General features: G+C 40.5%; 1 pseudogene; it reads right to left on the reverse strand.

The window, feature by feature from the left end:
• Positions 1–818: 818 nt before the first annotated feature.
• On the reverse strand, positions 819–1,217 carry LOC147896285 (putative 21.2 kDa protein pseudogene; annotated as a pseudogene).
• Positions 1,218–8,402: the final 7,185 nt, after the last annotated feature.

Here is an 8,402-nt window from a genome sequence, read left to right on the forward strand (position 1 = left end):
GATTGATGGCTCACATTACTTTTCACTGAAACCGACAGGTCGTTGATGTGATCGTTTAAGGCAGATCTAGCTATCAAGGTCTCTCCCTCTATTTATTACTTTTAGCTCAAAATCTGTGCAGCATCATTTCTGATGGCCATCTACATATTACAGACCGTGTCTTCATATCAAAGGGCATTCAGGAACTGAACTATAAAGGCATCTTGTATCTTCATTCAAAGCACTTTCAGACAAACATCAACAGCTCACGTGGGTCCTCAAAGTCCTTTATGACACATGACCTTGGCGCTCGGATAGCGCAGGCCTCTTTGTTGAGCTGAAGTATTGCCAAAAGATATGTTCATGGTGGTTAGTATGCTACGAGTGTGAGGTTTTAAAAGATGCCCTTTTAGAAAGGAGGCGTACCAAACGGTCTAGCGTGGGAGTCGTGCGCATACCAGTTCAAAACATTACACCAAGTAAACGGGAAAAATCGATGGGGTTGAGGCACTTATAAAGTCCCCTTTGGAGACTCACCTTAGCTATGTCTGGATCCTGGCACGAATAGTCTACCATATGATCTCTTGCTTTCTCCACGGGCCTTGATCCTAAAAGTTTTCAAATAAATTTCCTGCAAACTTATAAATCCTGTTGGACTTGATATAAAGATTTCGACTTTGGCAAACAGCGTTTAGGACAAACAGTTTTGCACTGCTTTCACCGATCGGTGATTTGTGACAAAGATATAAAGTAAGATGCAGTAATCTTTATCTTTGCCATTGTGCTAAAAAGAAGTTGAACAGTCTTTCGTGGAAACATGCATCAAACGATTCGTTTATTCAGAACCACCCATACGTCTCTGTGTACTCGTCCAACACAGCAGTATTGAGTACATGCTTCTGCCCGATCCAGATTGCATTGACAGTATGATCTTGCACAGGAAACCCGGTATTGGGATGCACAAGGACAGAGAAGCCTCGCCGGTTCACCTGAATCCAGGGTAGAAAAGTGACAAGATCTGCGGGGGTCTTCAAGTTGATTTCGAAATTGCCAACGGGATGAGGGCCGATGGGCTGAGCCCAAAACTTGTGGACAAGGAGATCGGGGAATTTGTCGATGATATCGGCTTGGAGAGAACGAGCTTGAGCTAAATGGGATTCATCAGTTTGGAAGAAGTAAACATGCACATCGTAAGATCTAATGGGAGGCAGGAACTTTTCGGTGCTGCCCGATTCCATGGTCGAATTTTCGATGCACCTTTGAAATTTGCTTCTCAGATCAAGGTTTTGTTTGTTTGTTTGTTTTTTTTTTCACTCTTCTTTTAAAGAAACATGCCGGCTTGAAGTTTGCTTGGTCACCCAGTATGTTGGCACTTTCAATTTTAGTACAACTATTAAAAAAACCCATATCTCAACAAATTTTGAATGGCTTTCCGAATTTCTTTATACTCAATTTTAGTACAACTATTTTAAAAACCCATACCTCAACAAATTTTTAATGGCTTTCCGAATTTCGTTACAAATTGTTTTCTCCTCCTCTTACTCCTTGACAATGCCCACAAATGATGTCTCTCTCTCCATGTTGATTCCCATTGTTTTGTGCTAGCCTTTAGTTTTCTTCTCATTACTCATGTGCCTAAGAGTTTCCAACATTTGTAGTCATGCTTGACTAGCCAAGTAACTCCATTACAATTCAGGCCTAATGAGTCTTGAACAAATTCATTAACCCCTAAATTTTGCATCAAATCCATAAGACATAGTTTACATTGATGAAAACTCTCTTTTTTCAATTTGATGGCAACCCTTAGCTTGAAGTATGCTTCCAAAAGACCAAAGGCATTCCCAGGATTAGTAGAAGCATTTAACTCTTTATATGTATTCTACGAGTTGCATCACCCGTCTACGACCGGTTTGAGACCTGCTCTGCTGGGTCTTAAGGTGGGATCTTAAAATGTTAAGAAACAAAATTCAAGTTTCATAAACCTTTCACTGCTTGCCTTTGCTCTATGCCCAATTTACTCAACAAACGTAATTCAATTTATTATGGGAGCTCTATGTAGATCTATTGCATCTTTTTGAAATTTGTCGTCTTTGTTCTATACTCAACAATCCAAATTTAACTTATTAGGGAAGCTCTATGTGGATCTATTGTATCTTTCTGTATAAGGCTTTGGAGGCTTTAAGAATATACACTCCTCTCTCTCTCTCTCTCTCTCTCTCTCTCTCTCTCTCTCTCTCTCTCTCTCTCTCTCTCTCTCTCTCTCTCTCTCTCTCTCTCTCTCTCTCTCTCTCGCTCTCTTTAACCCACATTGAGAAAAAGACACTTATTCTCTCAAAGAAGAATGGGACTCGCACGATGCTGCAGTTGCCATGATTTACTATGACAATTGCATATCGACCTAAAAACTCACGAAGTGCCTTGGGGAGACAAAATGCATTGCCCATTTGCCTTCAAAATAATGTTTCAGATGTCCAAACAAAAGTTACACACACAATTACCACTCAAAAAAACCTTAGCCATGTACATGCTATACAAAACATGGATGCGATATATAAGTGTGGATTATTCGCTCCATAATTTAGAGGGCTGGTTCTCAAAATCTATTAAATGAAGATCACATTCTCTTAGCCAAATGGTCCATGAAACACAGCAAGGGGATGACACTCTCTTAGTTGAAGTTTGATCATTTGGTTGAATCCCTATCTAGTGCATGAGTGCATCCAATTCCAAAGCCAACATACCCTCTTCTTGGTTGGCATCTCCCAAGATCATGGTAGTCCTCACATTCAGGCAACTCATCAAGGAGATGCTTTGCATCCTCCACACTCCCACATTTTGAATAAGCATGCATGTGTGCATGCATGCATGCATGTGTGTGTGTGTGTGTAATACATTAATATTATATTATAAGCTCTCTCTCTCTCTCTCTCTCTCTCTCTCTCTCTTTCTCTCTCTCTCATATCATGAGACATATGAGCAAATGATGAAGCCATATTTAGGTACTCCAAACATGGACGTGTTGATTTGGGACCTTTTCTTCTCTGATGCCAACCATTCTTGCCTCTCTAGTACAAGTGTCTCTGTGTATGTGCATGCAATGTGTCGTTTTGCATGCGCAAACACACACAGCTATATCTATCTATTTAGATATGATCTATCTATATGCATGTGTGTGTGTGTGTGTGTGTGCGAACATATGTGTACATGTGCATGTATGTGTGTGCATGCATGTGTGCGTGTGTTGTGCGTGCATGCATGCATGATGCATGTATTGTTGTTGGATATGAAGCTTAATCACATGTAATAATTATCCAAAACCCTCATGATGATCACATAAAATATGGATAGTTCATGTAGTCACGACGTTTCCATATGAACTTCCAATCTTAGAGAAGATTTGTGAGTTAAAACAACCTCCTATCTCAGAGAGTTTTGGCCAAAAGGCCTAAGCTGTGTGCTTGTATGTTTGCATCAAGAGTTTTGGCCACAAGGCAAAAAATTTTTCACAACCTTATGGCCAAAAGTTCTATGCTAGTATCTTGCCATTAGAAGTTTTTGCCAGAAGGCCAAAACTCTATACTTGCATGTTTTCATCAAAAGTTTTGGATACAAGGCCAAAACTTTTCCACAACCTTATGGCCAAAAATTCATGATTGTTTGCATCAAAAGTTTTGGCCACAAGGCCAAAATGTTTCCACAACCTTATGGCAAAAACTTATATCCTTGTATGTTTCTATGCCACAAGGCTGAAACTCTATGCTTGCATGTTTCCATCAAAATTTTTGGCCACAGGGCCAAAACTGTGTGCTTGTATGTTTGCATCAAGAGTTTTGGCCACAAGGCTAAGACTTTTCCACTATGATTGTTAGCATCAAAAGTTTTTCCCACAAGGCCAAAACGTTTCCACAACTGTTAAGAAACCTGAATCCTCGAGGGCTTCTGCGCATTCCATTCCACCCGACCACGGATTCCTTTCTCTTGGAGCCTCCTCAACCTTTTCTTTTTTTGGCTCCCTCTAGAATCCTCCCTCCTAGCCCAATACCTCCCAAGTGGCCATCCCTCATGGTGCCATGTGTCCAAGTGGACCTTACCATTAAACCCCTCTTTAGGTTCAACTAATGCACCCTTCCATTAATTACCTAGGCCTAGGATTTCCCCCTAGACCCTATTAGCCACATAGGTAAGTATTGTCAAGCCCTCATGGTTTCCCCGTTATACCGATGTCACGGTATCATAGTTGACGTAACATTCCCTCCCCCTTAAGAATTGTTTACGTCCTCGAAAACAAAATTGGGAAACCTCCTCTGGAGATTGCTTAACCTTTCCCATGTTGAACTCTCTTCAGATCTATCTTTCCACTTAATCAAACATTCTTTCCATATAGTATGTCGCGTTCTTTTTTCTTGTGTATCTAAAATTCTTTCTGGTTCATGTGGTAAAGATGCGGGTTCAATAAGTTCAACTAGGACTTCATTTCCAATGAGATTATCATGATCTCCTAATTTTCTTTTTAGCCTACTAACATGAAAAACTGGATGTACTCTACATCCCTCAGGTAAGGCTAATTTGTAAGCAAGTTCTCCAATCCTCTTAAGAATTGTGAATTGTCCACAATACCTAGGAGATAACTTCGGACATTTACGTGTTCTTAGAGATTCTGAAGATTCAGGTACCTTAAGGTAGACTTTCTCATTTACTTCAAACTCCAACTTTCTACGCTGGGGGTTTGCATAACTTTGTGCTCTATCTTGAGCTCTTCTTATGCTATCTTTAGCTAACTTAAGCATTTGATTCATATCCTCAAGAAAGTCTTTGGCCGCTTGAACCTTCTCTTTTTCAAGTCCCACTGTCATTGGGGCTCTAGGTTGAAATCCATACATCATCATGAATGGACTAAAACCTGTAGCTGAATGTTTGGCATTGTTATATGCAAATTCTAATATGGGCAAATACTGTTCCCAATTAGTTTGCCGTTTATTTACATATGCTCGAAGCATATCCTCAATGATTTGATTGACCCTTTCAGTTTGACCATCACTCTGTGGATGATCCGTGGTGCTCATATTCAATGAAGTTTCCAACCTCTTAAACACAGCCCTCCAAAAATGGCTGTTAAATTTGCTATCTCGGTCACTAACAATACCGGTGGGTAGCCCATACAGTCTATAGATATGCTCCACAAATAGCCTAGCTAATTCTGGAGTTTTAACATCTTCACTAACGGGAACAAAAATGAGCCACCTTGGTCAACCGATCCACAATTACCCACACAGAGTTGTGCCCCCTCTGTGTCCTAGGTAGTCCCAAAATAAAATCCATGGAGATGTTTTCCCATTTGCTAGATGAAATCTCCAATGGGTGTAAGAGACCTCCTACCTTAAGGCGTTCAGCCTTATTGACCTAGCATTTTTGGCACTTCAATACATAATCTTGGACGTCCTTTCCTATTCCAGGCCAAAAGAATTGTCTTTTCAGAAGTACATATGTCTTCTGAATTCCCAGGTGTCCAGCACTCGGACTATCATGACATTCAAAAAGGATTTGGCGCCTAATGTCATTATCATTTGGGACACATACTCTACCCTTGTAGAGTAGGTAGCCATCTTCAATAGTATATTTTCTCCACTTGAGTCCTTTATCACCAACCTGTGGTGTGTCGCCATTTCCATGCGACTCCTCAGTGAAAGCCTCTCAATTAGTTGGATCCCTGTTATTAATTGCTTTCCATATTTCAGAGAAGTGAGGATCAAATTCACATTTCCCTTTTAAGGACTCTAGGAAATCATTCTGAAATTGAGTAAAACTCAATTCATTAACAATTGGCATTTGGCTAAGAGAGTCTGCTACCACATTAAACTTCCCTTTCCTATATGTCAATTGTATATCAAACTCTTGCATCAACTCAGCCCATCTAGCTTTTCTACCTTTAAGCTCTAGCTGATTACAAATCCATTTAATGCTTTCTTGATCAAAGATGATCTCAAATTTTGCACCGTATAAATAGTGCCTCCACTTTTTTAAAGCATAGACTATAGCATATAGTTCTTTTTCATATGCCAAGTAATTCCGTTGGGCACGATCTAGCTTTTTGCTTTCAAAAGCTACTGGCCGACCTTTTTGTATAAGTACTGCCCCAACAGCAAAATCAGTGGCATCTGTCTCAACCACGAATGGTTCATTGGGATCCACTACTTTTAAGACAGGAGCTATCGCTATAGCTACCTTTAATTTTTCAAGACTTATCTTTTGAGGTTCATCCCATATGAAGGTGTTTCCCTTCCCCTTAAGCTGGTCTATGATCGGAACAGCAATCTTAGCATAATCTTGGATGAATCTCAAATAAAATCCTGACAAACCTAAGAATATTTGTAATTCTTCTAGATTTGTAGGATGTGGCCATTCCAATATGGCCCTTACTTTGTCAGGGTCCATACGAACCCCTTCTTGGGACATTATATGTCCCAAGTATTTCACTTCTTTTACAAAGAATTCACATTTGGATTCTTTTGCAAAGAGTGAATTATCTCTAAGCAGTTGGAACACTTTTTGCAAATGTTCCAAATGTTTTTTTCTGGTTTTACTATAAATAAGGATATCGTCTAGAAATACTACAGCAAATTTCCCTAGATATGGCCTTAAGAGACTATTCATAAGTGTCATGAAAGTTGCTGGAGCATTTGTTAATCCAAATGGTGTGAAGATAGTGGGAGAGAGGGAAGGAGTCAATGGGGGAATACACACACAAAGGTGGAGGCTGAAAACAGTTTTCCTCTTCTTAGTTGTGAAAGCCAAAAGAACTCTAGTACAAGGAAATAGAAGAACCCTATATGTGGGTCTCAAATCAAACTCAACTAACTAAGGTGGCATACTAACTGAGCCACAAACTAGAGTAGATAAGGATAGTTGTCATCCAGCTATTATTCGTGGGCGGTGTACCAACCGCATCTGCAGCTAACAAGTCGGTGACATAAATGCACAATGGTCACCCTAGCATATCACGAGTGGAGCTCGATATCTCAACACTCCCCCTCGAGCTCAATCCCAATTCTTGCACACCAAGCAAGTCTCTGAACTTGCACAGCTTCTCTGCGCCCAATGCCTTCGTGAATATGTCAGCTACCTGATCCTCTGTGCTGACATAATCTAGATCAATAAAACCTAGTAAAACCTTCTCCCACACATAGTGATAATGCACCTCAATGTGCTTTGTCCTAGCATGATAGACTGGGTTATTTGCCAAGTGTATATTGCTCATGTTGTCACAATAAATGACAACTGGCCCATCTATAGACTGATGCATATCATAAAGTAGCTTATGCAACCAAGCTACCTCACATGCAGCCATTGCTGCACCCCTGTACTCAGCCTCTATGCTCGACAAGGCTGTAGGCTGTTTCTTGCTGCTCCAGGTGACTGTAGCACTCCCAAAAGAGAACACATATCCACTGGTAGATCGTCTATCAGAAATACTACCAGCCCAATCAGCATTAGTGTATCCATGCAACAGTATCTGAACCCCAGCCTCATAAAATAGTCCATACTGCAATGTGGACTTCACATACTTGAAAATGTGTCTAGCCGCATCCAAATGCGGTTTCCTTGGAGCCTGCATAAACTGACTTACCAATCCAGCAGCATAGCTTAAATCTGGCTTGGTAATAGTCATATAAAGCAAACTTCCTACTATGTGTCTGTACATAGTAGGGTCTTCCAGAAGCTCACCTGCATCTGTGCTCACATTCTACTCCAAAGAAACTGAAATAGGCTTACAGCCAGTCACCCCATATTTGGACAGCATGTCCAATCCATACTGCCTCTGCAAGAGTTGTATCCCACTTGGTGATCTAATCACCTCAATGCCCAAGAAATAATGCAGCTCTCCCAAATCCTTCATCTCAAACTTCTCTTCAATAGCATTTTCACATGAAGGATATCTTCATCACTATCACCTGTGATGATCAAATCATCAACATAAATAACAAGCAGCATAATCCCTTTCTCTGTTTTTCTCACATAGAGTGAGAAATCTGCCTTGGAAATCTGAAAGCCAATAGTGACAAGATACTGTCCTATCTTGTCAGACCATGCTCTAGGTGCTTGCTTCAAGCCATACAAGGCTTTCTTCAACCTGCAAACAAACTCAGGATGAATAGCATGAAGATAACCTGCTGGCTACTCCATAAAGACCTCTTCTTGCAAATCATCATGCAAGAAGGCATTCTTTACATCCATCTAATGTAAAGACCATCCTTTTGATGCAGCCATAGCAATGACTGCTCTTACAGTTGCCATCCTTGCAACCGGACTGAATGTTTCTTCATAATCAATGCCATATGTTTGTGCATACCCCTTGACAACTAATCTTGCCTTGTATTTGTTCACAGAACCATCTGCATTGTGCTTGATCTTATAAACCCACTTAC

Source organism: Dipteris shenzhenensis, chromosome 12 (assembly GCF_047967505.1).
Source record: "Dipteris shenzhenensis isolate YYH24624 ecotype China chromosome 12, Dip_SZ_1.0, whole genome shotgun sequence".
NCBI lineage: Eukaryota > Viridiplantae > Streptophyta > Polypodiopsida > Gleicheniales > Dipteridaceae > Dipteris > Dipteris shenzhenensis.